The sequence below is a fragment of the Odocoileus virginianus genome, chromosome 1, assembly GCF_023699985.2.
Source record: "Odocoileus virginianus isolate 20LAN1187 ecotype Illinois chromosome 1, Ovbor_1.2, whole genome shotgun sequence".
In the NCBI taxonomy this organism is placed as follows: Eukaryota; Metazoa; Chordata; class Mammalia; order Artiodactyla; family Cervidae; genus Odocoileus; species Odocoileus virginianus.
In genome coordinates, this window is record NC_069674.1 from 75411553 (window position 1) to 75431954 (window position 20402).

Sequence of the window (20402 nt, forward strand, 5' to 3'; positions counted from 1 at the left end):
CTCTGAGCATCTCTGGCCGGTGTGGAGTTTGATTCTAAATGTGATTTTGCCCCTCCTACCATCTTGCTGGGGCTTTCCTTTGCCCTTGGATGTGGGTATCTCCTCAAAGTCGCTCCAGCACCACAGAGCCGCCATCCTTGTAGCTTGTCCTGAGGATTCTGGACAAGCCCCCAAGATAATAGCTTATGTGAATGGTGTCAGTTTCACTATCTCTGAAGATTTTGCTTCAGGACCAGGGACCAGGCTTGATCATTCAAGAGCTTTTTTATAGCACAATTTTATTAAAGTATGAGAAGGGACAGAAAGATTCTGACATAGACATCAGAAGGGGGACAGAGAGTGCCCCTATATACACACACACACACACACACACACACACACACATATATATATATATACATAACTAGAAAATATTTCAGAAATCCAAGCTTACTGTAGATGATAAAGAAATGGTTTGCCAAAGAGAAAATCTGAAAGATAATTAATGTGAAACATATTCAACAAAACACTTTGCAATCATTAGATTTTCAAAATTCAGATAAAGGAAGGGTGGGGAAATAGGATGTCCTATGCTGCATATAGTAGTACTCTGGGCATCAGTTTGGCTTTCCCTGTAGATGTTGAAAGTACACACACTGCATGTGACCTATGCAGTGACCCAGCATTCCCAGTCCTTGGTTTTTGTCCAAGAGAAATTCTGGCATATGTGCATGAGAAGACTCCTTTTTGCAAGCTATTTGCACGTAATAGTGAAGAATGGGAGCTATTTCAAATACCATGTGAAATTTATAGTATAGTTGTGTGGTGGAATACTTTAAAGCAATTTAAATTAATAAATAAGATCTTTAGCAACGTGGATAGAATCCAAATAATAATGTTGAGTGAAAAAGAAAAAAAAAGCACATTAAAGAGCATCACATAGTGATATTTATAAAATACAATGCTGAATATTTATGGGTGTGCTACGTAAAAAAAAAAAAAGCCTGTGTAAATATCAAATTAATGCTAGCAGGTGTTCTGAAAGTGGAGGATGGTGGTTGGGACTATGAGGGTCATATTAGGGATCACAAATTTGACAGTGTTATAAGCTATGTAAAAATAAAAGAAATTCTTTAACACATGTATATTGCTACTGGTTTTATGAAAATTTTTATACTTCTTTGGTAATTTAATTTTTTTTTCAGAAACAGCTAAATGAATAGTGATAAAGTAGATTGAGTTTTTGATTGTAAATCAAGATTCTTGAAATATAAGTGAGAAACTAACTGTAAGGGAAAACAAATTGCAAAGGGGAAAACTAATAAATGACTAGAACCTAATACTACTAAACTCAAAGCAACAACTAAAACTTAGGGTGGGGAGGTGGAAAAGGGGAGAAGAAGAGAAAAGGCTGGAGTCATGGTAGCTCTGAAGCATTTTGTGAGTATCATCTTATTTTTGTTATTTAGTTGCTCAGTCGTGTCCAACCCTTTTGCAATCCCATGCACGGTAACCCAATAGGCTCCTCTGTCCATGGGATTTCCCAGGTAAGAATACTGGGGTGAGTATCCATTTCTCTCTCCAAAGGAACTTCCTAACCCAAGTATCGAACCCTGTCTCCTTCATTGCAGGTGGATACTTTACCCTTCAGTCTCCTGTAAAGCCCATCATCTTATTTAAATCTTATTAAAGTCAACAAACAACAAAAGACAAGACTCTACACATGGACATCACCAGATGGTCAACATCAAAATCAGATTGATTATATTCTTTGCAGCCAAAGATGGAGAAGCTCTATACAGTCAGCAAAAACAAGACCGGGAGCTGACTCTGGCTCAGATCATGAACTTCTTATTGCCAAATTCAGACTTAAATTGAAGAAAGTAGGGAAAATCACTAGACCATTCAGGGATGACCTAAATCAAATCCCTTATGACTATACAGTGGAAGTGAGAAATAGATTTAAGGGACTAGATCTGATAGACAGAGTACCTGATGAACTATGGATGGAAGTTCGTGACATTGTACAGGAGACAGGGATCAAGACCATCCCCATGGAAAAGAAATGCAAAAAGGCAAAATGGTTGTCTGAGGAGGCCTTACAAACAGCTGTGAAACGAAGAGAAGTGAAAAGCAAAGGAGAAAAGGAAAGATATTCCCATTTGAATGCAGAGTTCCAAAGAATAGCCAGGAGAGATAAGAAAGCCTTCCTCAGCGATCAATGCAAAGAAATAGAGGAAAACAACAGAATGGGAAAGACTAGAGATCTCTTCAAGAAAATTAGAGATACCAAGGGAACATTTCATGCAAAGATGAGCTCGATAAAGGACAGAAATTGTATGAACCTAACAGAAGCAGAAGATATTAAGAAGAGGTGGCAAGAATACACAGAAGGACTGTACAAAAAAGATCTTCACGACCCAGATAATCATGATGATGTGATCACTCACCTAGAGCCAGACATCCTGGAATGTGAAGTCAGGTGGGCCTTAGAAAGTATCACTATGAACAAAGCTACTGAAGGTGATGGAATTCCAGTTGAGCTATTTCAAATCTTGAAAGATGATGCTGTGAAAGTGCTGCACTCAATATGCCAGCAAATTTGGAAAACTCAGCAGTGGACATAGGACTGGGAAAGGTCAATTTTCATTCCAATCCCAAAGAATGCTCAAACTACCACACAATTGCACTCATCTCACACGCTAGTAAAGTAATGCTCAAAATTCTCCAAGCCAGGCTTCAGCAATACGTGAACCCTGAACTTCCAGATGTTCAAACTAGTTTTAGAAAAGGCAGAGGAACCAGAGATCAAATTGCCAACATCCATTGGATCATCAAAAAAGCAAGAGAGTTCCAGAAAAACATCTATTTCTGCTTTATTGACTATGCCAAAGCCTTTAACTGTGTGGCTCACAATAAACTGTGGAAAATTCTGAAAGAGTTGGGAATACTAGACTACCTGACCTGCCTCTTGAGAAATGTACATGAAGGTCAGGAAGCAACAGTTAGAACTGGACATGGACCAATAGACTGGTTCCAAATAGCAAAAGGAGTATGTCAAGGCTGTATATTGTCACCCTGCTTATTTAACTTATATGCAGAGTACATCATGAGAAACGCTGGGCTGGAAGAATCACAAGCTGGAATCAAGATTGCCAGGAGAAATATCAATAACCTCAGATAGGCAGATGACACCACCTTTATGGCAGAAAGTGAAGAGGAGCTAAAAAGCCTCTCGATGAAAGTGAAAGAGGAGAGCGAAAAAGTTGGCTTAAAGCTCAACATTCAGAAAACTAAGATCATGGCATCTGATCCCATCACTTCATGCGAAATAGATGGGGAAACAGTGGAAGCAGTGTCAGACTTTATTTTGGGGGGCTCCAAAATCACTGCAGATGGTGATTTCAGCCATGAAATTAAAAGATGCTTACTCCTTGGAAGGAAACTGTGACCAACCTAGATAGCGTATTAAAAAGCAGAGACATTACTTTGCCAACAAAGGTCCGTCTGATCAAGGCTATGGTTTTTCCAATGGTCATATATCGATGTGCGAGTTGGACTGTGAAGAAAGCTGAGCACCAAAAAATTGATGCTTTTGAACTGTGGTGTTGGAGAAGACTCTTGAGAGTCCCTTGGACTGCAAGGAGATCCAACCAGTCCATCCTAAAGGAGATCAGTCCTGTGTGTTCATTGGAAGGACTGATGCTGAAGCTGGAATTCCAATACTTTGGACACTTCATGCAAAGATTTGACTCATTGGAAAAGACCCTGATGCTGGGAGGGATTGGGGGCAGGAGGAAAAGGGGATGACGGAGGATAAGATGGCTGGATGGCATCACCGACTAGATGGACATAAGTTTGAGTAAACTCCGGGAGTTGGTGATGGACTGGGAGGCCTGGCGTGCTGCGATTCATGGGGTCGCAAAAAGTCAGACACGACTGAGTGACTGAACTGAACTGAACTGAAAATCAACAAGTAGCTGGCAAGTTGCAATCTTCACTAAGCCTAAATGTCAGGGTAAACGGAAGCTCAGAGAGTTAAAACAAGCTCCAGGGTACAAAAAGTCTTTTGATTCTAGGGCATTTAATTATGTCCTTTAGTTTTGACTGACTCAAGAAGCAGGGAAAGGAGTTAAGACTTAGGGAGAGATAAATAAGAGAATCTTCTATAGCAGCAGCCCCCCAACCTTTTTAGCTCCAGGGATGGGTTTAATGGGGGAGGATGCTTTCTGTATGATTCAAGTGCATTACATCTATTGTGCACTTTATTTCTATTATTATTAAATTGTGATATATAAGAAATAATTATACAACTCACCATCATGCAGATGCAGTAGGAGGCCTGAGCTTGTTTTCCTGCAACTAGATGGTCCCAAATGAATAACGAATACATATATATATATATTCTGTTATAAATATGTAACTGTTATATGTTATATATATCTGTTATATGTTATATGTATCTGTTACAAATTCTGTATAGGTATGTATATATTGAGAGATCTACAAAAGAATGTTCACTAAAATTAATGTTATTTTATTCCTTTGACAAATATCATTGGATGCCATGTTCCAAGCACTGTTCTTGGTGTTGAATTTACAAATGTCATCAATAAAAGTCATACTTCCCTGGAGATAACATTTTATTATAGAGTTATTATAAGAATTAATGTTTCAGACAATTTCTCCTTTTGTTTCTTTTATTTTTAATTTCTGAGAAGAGATTCAAATGATAAAAATATAGCTTTTTTTCTGAAAATAAACAGAAATTTCTTTTTATACATAGCATTGATATTTAAAATAAAAGCAATCAATATTTATTTGATTTTAAAGAACTAAATAATGGTAGTTTATAAAAACTAGAATATGTAAGAAAATCACCCCTCCCCCACCAAAAAAATATACAGTTGCTTAACCGAGGGTATTAGAAAGGTAATTCTCTCACAATTTGTGGTATTACGTGTACCTGGTATGGATTCTTTGGATGCCAAGGTGTACATCATGAAAGTCTCCATGTACATATGAAGGGTAACATAAAGAAGTAATCTACTTAACCTAAATAAATACTCTAGAAATGGCATAGTTGATTGTGAAAGCATATTTAGGTCCAAAATCTACAGATTTAAAAATTGAATGTTGACTAGATAAATTACAGTGTAATTTTACATAGCCAGAAAAGAATGTTCTATATCAGAGATCATCAAGCTACAGCCTGAGGGCCTAATTTAGCCCACTACCTGCTTTTATAAATAAATTTTATTTGAAAACACTCATGTAAATACATATAAGTATTTTATCAATGGCTGTTTTCATGCTAAAATGGCAAAGCTGAGTAGCTTCCTTAGAGACTTTTAGGTACTTAAAGCCTAAAACATTTATTCTCTGCCTATGGGCAGAAAAACTTGCAAAAACTTTGTATTGATAATTACAGAAATAAAAATGTATTTGTAGTTTAATAGACTGTATTATGTGATACCTCTTTTTTCCTGTAAACTATGCGTATATACTAAAATACACATTCTTAGCAAAACAACGTCTACTGAGTATTATGTGAGTAATAGTAGTTAGTTAAAGTTTATGTGTGTAATTCATTTAATTCTCACCACACTCTTATGCACTGTTATTCCATTTTGCAAGTAAACTGAGGCTCTGGGAAATATAATTTGTAAAAGATGACAATGAGTTGGTGACAGAGGTAGGATTCAAAAGCTTGCACATACATATTTTTTCTTTATAGCTGGCAGGCCATACTTCAAAATGTTAAAAGTTTTCTTTGGATTCTTAGATTACTCTTTTAATCTTTATGTTCTTTTCTTATAGTTAACTTTATAATTTATTTCTGTTATTAAATTTATTATGAAAAATAAAACTCCAAATATTCAATATCTGTGAACTTGAAAGTTGATCAAATTTAACTCCTGTCATTTGTTGACTATTTCTTCATTTTGTACTACAGAAAAGTGCACTTACATGTTTTTAGGGTTCTTGGTGCTGGAGAAATGATACAGTAACTGTCAAACCAATGCTCCAATTATTTTTTGTCATCAATGAAACTCTGGTAGGGCTGAGAGATATAATTTTATATTACTTTGTTGCAAGAACACTGATACTTAATAATAAAAATCTATCAGCAGGATATTAAGTAATGAAGAAATCAAGATTGAGCATTTTTCCTTGTTCTCAAAATTTCTTGCAAGAGTAACTTATTTTCCCTGTTGGTGGTTTCTCTCTTACCCCTTGAAGTAAAAATTCCACACTACATTATGCTGTCAGAGGACATAGACATTGCAAGTTGGTAACCTTTTGTCAGACATCTTTAGCCTCATCTTTTTCTTTAGCATTTGACATTATAGTCTTCCTCTTCTTTAAATCATCCTCTCCTTTGAAATATTTTATCTTGCATTATTTCAGCACTCTTCCTACTCATCTGCAGTGTTCTTCTCTGCCATGTCAGTTCCTTACCTTCTCATGCACGGCCTCTGTGACAGGTCCTTATCACCTTTTCATGTTCCCTTTCATGTTATGTCTTAGCAACACTGAGAAGCTTCTGGTTTGAAGAACCAGCATTATGTTATCATCTTTGTGTTGCTGTTCAGTTTGTGCCCTTCTAGCACATGTTTCTCCCTTCTTCCAATGATTAGTGTCTGCTCATTTTTTGACCCTTTACTGAGATGTTCCAGTCTTCAGAAAGACTTCCTTAATTTACTAAAGGAGATATAATTTTTACTTTGTTTGGATCTTCATTTTAGATTTTTCATAACTTTTAAAAAGTATATTTTGAGAGTTGTATTCTGCCAATTCTGTTTCTATGTGTACAGTGGGCGACATGAGTGCTTATACTGACTGCTTCTTATCCATTTTAAAGATGTTTCTGTAGCACATACTGCATTGAATGTGGTATGTGTGCAATAACAATTTGTTGTTAATATTTATTTAAGCAAAAATTATGAGACTAGCAAAGCAGTTTTTTTCTTTTTTTTTTTTTGGTCATGTTCTGTGAGTATATTTGGGTACTACAAATTTTTTATTAAGCATACCTGAGAAAAATCCTTGATTTCCATGTGTAGCTAGTATGAAATTGTAGAGGTATATAAGAAAATGTGCAAGACTTAGGAATTTATACTTCTTACAAATAACTCACAAGTTTAGATATGTTCTTATCATGATGAAACCTGTGTTTGCTTATAACATATATATATATGCATTAAAATCTGTATTCTATTACTATATAAAATTCAGATATTTTGAATTATGTATCATGCCTATATTTCATTAGTTGGAGATATTACTTGTAGTATATATCAGATATTAAATACACTTTTGGTATTTAGAAAGGTGAGAATAATAAGTTATTGCAGCTGGTTTTAATATTTTATGTTGAATTTTATGAGTAATTTGAATAGATAATTCTCAGAGATCTTTAATGTACTATAAGTTGTTGTATCTATCTTTGTCTTAAAAAGAAAAAAGGCCTTTTATTTCATTTATCATAATTAATCAAATCTAAGATACTGTCTGTCTTACTGTGAGTTATTCTGAAAGTAGAGCCTAGGATCTTTAGCCTGAGCCCAGGAACTGCTATAGTAGCTGCAGCTGAAATCATAGTGGGTCCAGAGCTGTGAGATCACACATTTTAAGTGTCTAGTCAAAGCTATGGTTTTTCCAGTAGTCATGTATGGATGTGAGAGGTGGACTATACAGAAAGCTGAGCGCCAAAGAATTGATGCTTTTGAAGTGGGATGTTGGAGAAGACTCTTGAGAGTCTCTTGGACTGCAAGGAGATCCAACAAGTCCATCCTAAAGGAAGTCAATCCTTAATATTCACTCTAAGGACTGATGCTGAAGCTAAAACTCCAATACTTTGGCCACCTAATGTGAGGTGCTGACTCATTTAAAAAGACTCTGTCTGTTGCTGGGAAAGATTGAAGGCGGGAGGAGAAGGGGATGACAGAGGATGATATAGTTGGATGGCATCCCTGGCTCAATGAACATGAGTTTGAGTAGGCTCCCGGAGTTGGTGATGGACAGGGAAGCCTGACATGCTGCAGTCCATGGGGTCACAAAGAGTCGGACATGACTGAGCGACTGAACTGAACTGATACCAAAAATACACCATTATTTTCTTTCTTAATAAGAAAGAAAAAAATGCCATCCGTTATACTATGGTATAATGCTTTCTTATCTCTTAGACATTTTATTTTATACTTCTTTAAAATGATCTTTTAGATTTTATACATAGATTTAAAAAATCCCCTTTACATATATGTGTGTGTGCATGTGTGTGTGCAAAATAAATTAAGTAATATATTTGTAAAACTTAATGTTCAAATCTGACAATTATGAGTGATATTTTGACTCAGAGTTTTCAATATTTTTGTTTTATATGTAGATTATAACGTGTGGCATTGAGTTTTCGCAGTATAGCAAATCTTAAAAGTATGCTCCTCTTTTGTCTCTTGGACTTTCAAGTCCCAAATATCCTTTCTGCTTGCTTTTTTAACTTTTTATTTTGTATTGGAGTATAGTTAATAACAATGTTGTGATAACTTCAGATGGATAGCAAAGGGATTCTCCATACATGTACATGTATCCATTCTCCCCCAAACGCTCCTCCCATCCAGGCTGCCACATAACAGTGAGCAGAATTCCCAATGCTAATCAGTAGGACCTTGTTGGTCGTCCATTTTATAGCTGTGTGTACATGTTGATCCCAAACTCTCTATCTCGTGCTCCCATCTTTTCCCCTGGCAACCATAAGTTCATTCTCTAAGTCTTTGAGTCTGTTTCTGTTTTGTAAATATGTTGGTTTGTAACATTTTTTGATTCTGCCTATAAGCGATACCTTGTGGTATTTCTCTGTCTTACTTAAATCATTCAGTATGACAACCTCTAGGTCCATCTGTGTTGTTATAAATGAGATCATTTCATTCTTTTCAGGGGCTATATAATATCCCATTGTATATATGTACCATATCCTCTTTATCCATTCCTCTGTTGATGGACATTTAGATTGCTTCCATGTCTTAGTTATTGTAAGCTGTGCTGCAGTGAACATGAGGGTGCATGGATCTTTTTGTGGCATGTTTTTCTCCAGGTGTATGCCCAGGATTCTGATTGCAGGGTCATGTGGTAGTTCAGTAAATGTGGAACACTTCACAAATCTGTGTGTCATCCTTGCACAGGGGCCATGCTAATCTTCTCTCTGCTTGTTTTGATTCACATGGGCAGGCAATGACAACTCTGTCACAACTGCTTCCTGATGAGTCATTTTAGGACCCATTCTGATTTCAGAGATTTTTAAATGTGAAAAGAACATCTTGACCTTAAGAGTAGATGAAACATGGCATTTAGACTATATAAAGTAATCATTGAAAACATTCGTTAATTGGTTAACATATCTATTGCTCTCTCCATTTCTGTAATATAGTTTTATATGTTGGTGTATATATTTATTATTAAGATAAATACTGATCAAAGATTATTTAAATCAAACAATGCCAGAGGGAGTGTTCTAGGCTATTTTGATTAAACTTCAAAAAAATATATTGTGTAGTTTTAAAGTTGAATAAAGTAAAATTTCTCTTCTTTCTTTAGAAAAGTAATTTTTTGTACATTGTTCCAAATGGTGATTAAACTATTAAAATTGATAACTATTAGTATTATAACATTTTATGGTTTTGATCTTTAGTTCCTAGGTTTGTTCATATTTCATAAGCCTAGAAGTCTTTATGAAACTGAGAGGAAAAAGGAAAAACAGATGCCATTTATTAAAACTGTATGTTTAATGTTGAGTCCTTAGGAAGAAAATGAAGGGTAGGTTACATGGAATGGAGACAGAGCTAAAATACATTAAGGATTGTAAAGTCGGTAATCTATGTTGGAAGAATCTTGTTGCTGTCACATTCTTGGAATAATGTTTCTAGTTCATATTTTTACATGCAACCATATTTAGGAAATTGAGTTGCCAAGGTTATAAATTTGATATATCATTATTTTAAACAACATACCATCCTGATATGTCAAATATTTCTTTATAGATTTGATAAAAACACTATATCCAAAAGATGGAAAAAAGAGAAAACTTTGAAATATGATCATTAAATATGTTACACAAATATTTTAAGACTTTGAAAGTTGTTTTCAAATTTTTGCACACATTTTGATACTTAATTTGGTAAGTTTTATAAAATGCATACCAAGGGCATTTAAGCTGTCCTCAGCAGATAGTCTTAAATATTTTGATTAAAACAGTTCCTTCCATGTGGGACTAAACCCACATTTAACAATACTGAAGAGATCAATAGAAGCTGTTCTCATTTTTCTTTAGTTATATTATTTTTTAATTTTTTAAAAAAATTTACTTAAGTAGGTTTGGGTCTTTAAACCTTTTACTTAGCTTTGAAGAGAAGAGTAAATTGCCTGTTAAAGATATGTGAAGACAAAGTTTACAGAACATCACAGAGGATCAATAAGGAACGTTGCTTTTACTTAAGCTTACAATTGTCTATATTATAGACCATTGGAACTAACAAGCATTTCTTGTACTGTTTATACATAAAGAAGGTGATTTTTAACTAAACTTGTGTCATAATTATGTAATTACCCTTTCCGGTGATCAAATATCAATTTAATTTTCAAATTAAAATTTGAGCTAAATTTTAAACCACACAGTTTTTAAATGTATCAAGCTTTCATATATATCATATGTACACATATATATCAATTATAAAGGCAGCATACTAAGTTGCTTCAGTTGTGTCTGACTCTGTGTGGCTCTATGGCCTGTAGCCCACCAGACTCCTCAGTTCATGGTACTCTCCAAGGAAGAACACTAGAGTAGGTTGCCATGCCCTCCTCTAGGGGATCATCCCCACCCAGGGATCCAAACTACATGCCTTATGTCTCCTCCAACGGCAGCAGTTTCTTTACTTCTGTTACCACTGGGGAGGCCCATAAGTTACATATACTGACATCTAATTGTATATATTTATGTATGAGTGTGTGTATATATATATATATATATATACTCCCTGGTGATTCAATGGTAAAGAATCTTCCTGTACTGTGAGAGACCTAGGTTCTATCCCTGTGTTGGGAAGATTCCCTGAAGGAGGGCATGGCAATCCACTCCAGTATTCTTGCCTGGAGAATCCCCCTGGACAGAGGAGCCTGGTGTGCTGCAGTAAATGGGGTCATAAAGAGTTGGACACAACTGAGCGACTAAACACATATGTGTGTGTGTGTGTATATATATATACACACACACGTATATATATATGTGTGTGTATATATATCTATATATAATTGATGTATATATTTCAGTGGGGTTAATATAGAGTTAGTTGATGATACAGTATACAAAATAGGACAGAATATTTTGATTTGGTCTTTAAACTTCTTGTATCATTTATGCCTTAAGCCACTTAACTCACTTGATCAGTGTGTGTAGCAAGTGAAAACACAACAAAAATTTTATATCTTGCTTCATTCCTTAATCTGGTTATCCATTTCAAGCCACTATTTACCACATAGAGGCAGGACCAAACCTCAGTGGAAGCCTCAGGGATATGGGAAGGAACAATGGACGGAGAGTCAGAAGAACTGCAGGTATGTGCTTCAGTGTTATCTTTTATCACTCAGGTAACTTTGGAAGTGATACATCTCAGCAGACCTAAGTGACATGAATTTTGAAATGAGAACAATGGACTGGTGATCTCATCTATTACTTAATTATGAAATATGATTCATAACCCAATGCAGATCTTTCACTATTACTAAAAAAATCAAAGGTGCATCTCGGAAAATGAGTATTATCTTAATTTTAATTATTGAAGTCCATATTTGCACTTCATTTTCAAACATAATCTACTCAATTCTCCAAATTTCTATTATTATAAATTATATGCCTTTTATGAAATTAACATTGGGAGAAAATGACACCATTATAATCAAGAAAATCTAAATGTTTTCAGTTTTTAAAAAAAATTTGGAAACATACAAAGAAAAATGACCTGTAATGAAAATATCAAAAGACAACCACTCAAAAATAATATTCTGATGATACAATCACAAATGATGCCAGTAGAAATGAGGGGGTGTCTAAAGATCAGCATAGCTGCATTTTGAAAGAAAGAATGGAATCCAGAGATGAGTAAAAGCTTGGAAAATTATGTATTTAGTAAACAAATGAAGGAAAGACTATAAAATATTTGGGCATATTTGAAGGGCTTTTTGAGGCCTGATTTGGTGAATGCAAAATTCCACTGGTGGACTAGATTAATAAGTGACAAAGAGGAAATAGAAAAACTTTTACAATACCACTCTTGCTATTACTCCTACTAACTTTCTTTAAGTTGTTGGGTAAATAAATTTTTTTTTCTCAAATATTTAATATATTTTGTTCTCTGTGCATATGTTGTTTTCCCTCTCTTTTCTGGCTAATTTTACTGTTCCTTCAAGACTCTGTGAAGTCTTCCAGTTATAATCTTTACACATCCAATTTAGCTTATAACATAATTTATTTGCATATTTATTTTGAATAGTATTTGTTTAACCAACAAGACAGAAAAAATATCTATTTGGGAATAGAAGGCATATTTGGGATAACTCAGTGTCAGCCATCCAGCACTGTACCAGGCACATAAGAAAAAAAAGAAAGAATATTTGAAAAAATTAAGCAAATGAAGAAAATATGTATAGCTACTACACTAGAGATTGCATATTGTCTCCTTGTAATCCACGTATCCCCTTGTCCTTTAGTATAGATTACTTTCAATTTTTCTGACCATTTAGCTGGAGAAGGAAATGGCAACCCACTCCAGTACTCTTGCCTGGAAAATTCCATGGGCTTCAGTCCATGGGGTTGCAAAGAGTCGGACACGACTGAGAGTCTTCACTTTTACTTTCAACTGCCAAGCTAGACATTTCTAGACTCCTTCATAACTAGGTTTGTCTACATAACTGAGTTCTGGCAATGATATGTGAGCAGAAAAGCTATAACTCCAGAGTTGAGCTCTTAAATGAAAGGGCAAGTCCTCCCTTTGCTAAGATCTATATAAGATGGGAGCTGGTACAACCCTCCTGGAACAGAAAATGAAAATTATGTTTTGAGAATGATAGGACAGAAAGTGATGGAGCTACATAAAGTTGTGGAATTAAATATTAGGTATGGTCCATTTACCTCAGATTTAGCCATGAGAAAAAAAATTAAAAATTTTTAAGCTATGGTATTATTTGCTTTTTGTTATAGTACTTAAAACCTATATTTTAACTAATACAACTTTTGACAGTGTCATCTAAAATGGATTCCAGGGATGTTTGAATTACTTAATGAAAATCGAGCACTGGTACTTGAGAACAAAAGCCAGACTTTTCTTCATCATTCACTGAAGAATAATTAGTGATTTTGTCAGATGAGGAGGGAAAAAAGTAAATTTAAGCAAGAAATGGATTGAAATTAAACCTTGTTCCTTTTTAACTTTCTTCTCTCATTCCTTTTATGTTGGGCAACATTTCAATTATGGTTTCAACCTTTGTTATAAAGAGCAATTTGAGACAAACAAATGGAATATGAGCAATAGAATTGTTAAGGGGAAACATGGCAATAGAAAAAAAGCTTTCTACAACTTAAGACAGAATGCATTTCAAAGAAAGTGTATTAGTCTTAGAAAATATTGAGACTAGTTCAAAAGCTTCTTGGGGTCTGGCTGGTTTTTTTTTTTTTTTTTTAATTTTAATCTACCTAAGTAATCTATGGAGAAGGAAATGGCAGTCTTCTCCAGTACTATTGCCTGCAAAATCCCATGGACAGGGGAGCCTGGTAGGCTACAGTCCATGGGGTCGCAAAGAGTCTGACATGACTGAGCGACTTCACTTCAAGTAATCTAGATACGGAGACCAGCTGCAAATATATTTAATTTGGTGATACCCAAAGATGAAGTCTGGAGTAAGTGTAAGGCAAGATGAATGAGAGGTTAGAATCTTCTTGGTAGAGAAATAATATCTTATATGTGTTTAAACAGAAACTAAACAAAAGAATACAAGATTTGAAATAAACAGACTTAAAATACAAATGAAAATACATTACAACAATATCAAAGTATCACCTTTAAGTCATGACTATAATGCAGTTATAGTACTTAATTTATCACAAAGTAAAAATGTCCTAGTATAATTAATAACCTAAATTAGTATTCTTGCATATGCATATCTACTTGATGCAATTACTATAGTAATTTGGCAGATGTTACACTGGTATCTAATATGATTTTCACTAATGGGTATAGTGATTACACATACGACTATAGAAAAAGGGATGATTTGCAAAGAAGTAAACAAAGCACTGAACACAATTGGAAAATTTAAAACAAGTTTTACACATCAAGGAGCATTTTTTTTTGTTTGTTTTTTGTTTTTGCTTTATACAGCTAATCCTAAATGGTGAGAGTTTTGGCATAGGAGGATTTGAGTTCCTATGACTGATTGCTATGATGATTTTGGTCAAGTCCTTTTAATACATGCTTTATATTCCAAAATGTGGTTCAATATAATTTTTTCAGAAATAACATGAAAAATTAAAATTTTAGCAGCAGCAAACAGTATTAATCATTTTCTGATATCTGTATTTTTATGTCAGGACCCCTCACTTGGACCATAGCCTTGTCTAACTCAGTGAGACTATGAGACATACCATGTAGGGCCACCAAAGACAGATGGGTCATGGTGGAGAGTTCTGACAAAATGTGGTCCACTGGAGAAGGGAATGGCAAACCACTTCAGTATTCTTGCCTTGAGAACCCCATGAACAGCATGAAAAGGCAAAAGAGATAGGACACTGAAAGATGAACTCCCAAGGTCAGTAGCTGCCCATATGCTACAGGAGAAGAGAGGAGCTATAGCTCCAGAAAGAATGAAGAGAAGGAGCCAAAGTGAAAACAGCACCCAGTTGTGGATGTGACTGGTGATGAAAATAAAGTCCAATGCTGTAAACAGCAATATTGCATAGGAACCTGAAAAGTTAGGTCCATGAATCAAAGTAAATTGAAAGTCATCAAACATGAGATGGCAAGAGTGAACACTGACATTTTAGGAATCAGTGAACTAAAATGGACCGGAATGGGTGAATTTAATTCAGATGACCATTGTTTCTACTACTGTGGGCAAGATTCCCTTAGAAGAAATGGAGTGGCCCTCATAGTCAACAGAAGAGTCTGAAATGCAGTACTTGGGTGCCATCTCAAAAAAGACAAAATGATCTCTGTTCGTTTCCAAGGCAAGCCATTCAATATAACAAGTCTATGCCCCAACCACTAATGTGAAGAAGCTGAAGTTGAATGGTTCTGTGAAGACCTATAAGATCATCTAGAACTAACACCCATAAAAGATGTCCTTTTCATTATAGGGGACTGGAATGAAAAAGTAGGAAGTGAAGAGATACCTGGAGTAACAGGCAAATGTGGCCTTGGAGTACAAAATGAAGCAGGGCAAAGGCTAACAGAGTTTTGTCAAGAGAACACAATGGTCGTAGCAAACACTCTATTCCAACAATATAAGAGATGACTCTACGCAGGGATATCACCAGATGGTTAATATCAAAATCAGATTGATACATTCTTTGCAGTCAAAGATGGAGAATCTCTATAGTCGGCAAAAACAAGACAGGGAACTGACTGTGGCTCAGATCATGAACTGCTTATTGCAAAATTCAGACTTAAATGGAGAAACTAGGGAAACCACTAGACCATTCAGGTATGACCTAAATCAAATACCTTATGATTATACAGTGTAAGTGACAAATAGATTCAATGGATTAGATCTCATAGGCAGAGGGCCTAAATAATGATGAGCAGAGGTTCATGACACTGTAAAGGAGACAGTGATCAAAACCATCCCCAAGAAGAAGAAATGCAAAAAGGCAAAATGGTTGTCTGAGGAGGTCTTACAAATATCTGAGAAAAGAAGAGAAGCAAAAGGCAAAGGACTTAAGGAAAGATATATCCATCTGAATGCAGAGTTCCAAAGAAAGCAAGGAGAGATAAGAAAGCCTTCCTCAGTTATCAATGCAAATAAATAGAGGAAAACAATAGAATGGGAAAGATTAGAGATCTCTTCAAGAAAATTAGAGATACCAAGAGAAAATTTCATGCAAAGATGGGCACAAAGAAGGACAGAAACAGTATGGACCTAACAGAAGTAGAAGATTAAGAAGACGTGGCAAGAATAAACAGAAGAACTATACAAAAAAGATCTTCATGACGCAGATAACCATGATGGTGTGATCACTCACCTAGAGCCACACATCCTGGAGCACAAGTCAAGTGTGCCTTAGGAAGCATCACTGTGAACAAAACTAGAAGAGGTGATAGAATTCCAGTTGAGCTACTTCAAATCTGAAAAGATGATGCTTTGAAAGTGCTGCACTCAATATGCCAGCAAATTTGTAAAACTCAGCAATGGCCACAAGAGTGGAAAAGTTTAGTTTTCATTCCAATCCCCAAAAAAGGCAATGCCAAAGAATGTTCAAACTACCGCACAATTGCACTCATCTCACACGCTAGCAAAATAATGTTCAAAATTCTCAAAATAGGCTTCAACAGTTCATGAACTGAGAACTTGCAGATATTCAAGCTGGATTTAGAAAAGGCAGGGGAACCAGAGATCAAATTGATCAATCTGATTAATCATAGAATAAGAAAGAGAATTCAAGGAGAACATCTACTTCTGATTCATTGACTATGCTGAAACTTTGACTGTATGGATCACAACAAGCTGTGGGAAATTCTTCAAGAGATGGGAATACCAGACCACCTGACCTATCTCCTGAGAAATCTTCATGCAGGTCAAGAAGCAACAGTTAGAACTGACATGGAACAATGGACTGGTTCCAAATTGGTAAAGGAGTACATCAAGGTTGTATATTATCAACCTGCTTATTTAACTTATATGCAGAGTGCATCATGCGAAATGCCGATCTGATTGAAGCACAAGCTGGAATCAAGATTGCAGGGAGAAATTCAATAACCTCAGATACTCAGATGACACCACCCTTATGGCAGAAAGCAGAGGAATTAAAGAGCCTCTTGATGATAGTGAAAGAGAAGAGTGAAAAAAGCCTGCTTAAAACTCATCATTCAAAAAATTAAGATCATGGCAAATAGATGGGGAAACAATGGAAACGGTGACAGAGTTTATTTTCTTGGGCTCCAAAACCACTGCAGATGGTGGCTGCAGCCATGAATTTAAAAGATGCTTGCTCCTTTTAAGAAAAGCTATGACAAACTTAGACAGCATATTAAAAAGCAAAGATGCTACTTTGCCAACAGAGGTCCGTCTAGTCAAAGTGGTGGTTTTTTCAATAGTCATGTATGGATGTGAGAGTTGGACTATATAAAGAAAGCTGAACACTGAAGAATTGATGCTTTTTAACTGTGGTATTGAAGAAGACTCTTGAGAGTCCCTTGGACTACAAGGAGATCAAACCAGTCAATCCTGAAGGAAATCAGTCCTGAATATTCATTGGAAGGACTGATGCTGAAGCTGAAGCTCCAATACTTTGGCCACCTGATGCGAAGAATGGACTCATTAGAAAAGTCCCTAATCCTGGGAAGATTGAAGGCCGGAGAAGAAGGGGATGACAGAGGATGAGATGGTGTGATGGCATCACTGATGCGATGGACATGAGTTTGAGCAAACTCCAGGAGTTGGTGATGGACAGGGAATACTGGTATGCTGCATTCCATGGGGTCACAGAATCGGACTTGACTGAGCAATGAACGGAACTGAATTGAACAGGGCCTTTCAGAGGTCTAGTTGTTAAAATGGCCTGTTTGGGACTTTAATAGAGGTTTTTATTAGTTTAATTCTGAAGCACTTATACTAAAATTCTTTAGTTCCACTGAAATAAGTATAATTGAGGTACCTAAATATATGCTGTAACTAGATGTCACTGTAATAACTGCAGTTAATGTAAAGAAATGTTTAAATTCTGCAATCCCTGGAAATATACTTCTCACTGAGCAAACTATTATTCTACTAGCTAAAGAGATTGTGATGTGTGGCCAGTCACTCAGTAGTGTTTAGCAAATAAAAAGAAAGAGCACTCACATTTGAAATTCAGATAAACAATTGAAAGTTTAAAAATATTTGCGTCTCCCATACACTATTTGGGTTGCACTTTTTTTTTCATTTTATAAAATTTTTATTGGAATATTGTTGATTTACAATGTTGTGTTAGTTTCAAGTATACAGTAAAATGAATGTATTATTTTTAAAAATATTCATTGTTTATGTGAAATTCAAATTTTGTTAAACATCCTGTATCTGGCAACCCTAGTCACTGCTCATCCCACAGTGCTGGGACTGATTTTGAGGGCATTTGTCCGCAGGAAATTATACATGAAGGCAAGTTAAGGACCAGTCCCAAATGGCAGTCTATAGTGTGTCAATCTGAGAAGAGATTAGTCACTTGAAGAAAAATTCTAGTTAAACTGCTGGTTTCAGACTAGGTAATCATAGTAATCCTTTTGTCTTTAAAATGTTTCTTGAAGACACCAAAGAGGTAATCAGACAGCAAGGAACTGTTGGACTGAGATCAGATTCAATACCATGACAGATTAGGACTCAACCCTTTTTCTTGCTATGCTTCCTATTATTTTTGGAATCCCCTTGCTTCTTCTATGATCCAGTGGATGTTGGCAATTTTATCTCTGGTTCCTCTGCTTTTTCTAAATCCAGCTTGTACATCTGGAAGCTCTGGGTTCATGTACTGATGAAGGCTAGCTTGAAAGATTTTGAGCATAATTTTTTCTATGTTAATAGAGGGGAAAACTAAATTTGAATTTTTAGATGAATATTATGAAAAGAAATGTTGCACATTTTAATGAACAACAAAATTATATTGAAAATATAATAAAAAGATAGTTTATCCCAGCTGAAAAGAGAATTGGTGAATTGGAAGACATGTCAAAAGATGTTGAAAAACAAAATGATGTACAATATACAAAAGAAGATGAGAAATCAATGATATGTTAAGAAGATATATATTTAATGGACTATAGAAAGAGAGAAGATTCTATGATCAGAGTCAATATTTGCATACATCCAAAATCATGAAAAACTTCATGCCCGCAGATACTCAGGAGACAAATCCCTTGGCAGCATACAGAAGAAGAAATCCAAACCTACAGACAACATAATAATACTGCAGAAAAGTAACACAAAGAAAATATCTTACAAGGACTAGAAAAAAAAAAAACAGAGATTATTTCAGAGAAGGATAAACTGGCTTGAAGCAATAATGGAAGATAAAAGCAAAAGACTCAAAATAGCTAACAATACTGAAGAAAAACAACAAACCAAAGTAGTCACACCGTTCATTTTCAAGACTATTCAGTGCTATTGTAGCCAAGACAGTATGGCATTGGTGATACTAGAATACGACATAGAACAATGGAAAACAAGAAATAAGTCCGACATAGAAAGTGAAAGTGAAGTCGCTCAGTCGTGTCCGACTCTTTGCAACCCCGTGGACTGTAGTCTACCAGGCTCCTCCGTCCATGGGATTCTCCAGGCAAGAATACTGGAGTTGGTTACCATTTTCTTCTCCAGGGGATCTTCCCAACCCAGGGATCGAACCCCGGTCTCCCACATTGGAGGCAGACACTTTAACCTCTGAGCCACCAGGGAGATCCGATATAGACGTACAAATACAGTCAACTCGTCATTGACCAAGGAACAAAGGGAATTCAGTGAAGAAAGGATGTAATTTCAACAAACAGTATTGGAATAATTGGGCATACACGTACTCAAAAAGAAGAAGGCGGAGGGAGAAGGGAAAGAAGAAGGAGAAAAAGAGGGAGGGGGGAGGAAGAGAAGGGGAAGAAGAAGAAAACATTTAGACACTTGAAATGACCTAGCAACTGAACAACAAAACATCTTTCACAAAGAAATCAAACATACACCTAAATCAAAAATACAAAACTACAGAATTCTAGAAGAAAATATTTAAAAATCTAGTTTCTTAAAAGTTTTGTCATATGATCCAGCAATTATATTCCTAGGAATTTTCCGAACTGATTTTAAAATTCATGTTTATACAAAACCTGTACAATAATGTTTCTGACAACTTTCCACAAAAAACTGACAACAAACAATATGTTTTCAATAAAATGGATAAATAAACTTTAGTACATCCAAACAGTGGAATAATATTCAGCAATAAAAAAAAATAAGTTATCAAGCCACAAAAGACATGGATAAACTTTAAATGAATATTACTACATTAAAAGGGTCAGATTCAAAAGGCTATGTACTATATGATTCTAATCATATGGCATTCTGAAAAAAGCAAAGTTAAAAACAAACAAACAAAAGTAAAGAATCAGTGGTTTCCAAAACTCAGTGGAAGTAGAGGGGGGTTGAATAGT

At 35.5% G+C, this 20402-nt stretch overlaps 1 non-coding gene across 1 annotated transcript; it reads right to left on the reverse strand.

The window, feature by feature from the left end:
- Positions 1 to 9116: 9116 nt before the first annotated feature.
- LOC139036616 (U6 spliceosomal RNA) lies at positions 9117 to 9218 on the reverse strand. The gene has a single exon (XR_011489438.1). It is a non-coding gene; the product is annotated as a U6 spliceosomal RNA (small nuclear RNA).
- Positions 9219 to 20402: the final 11184 nt, after the last annotated feature.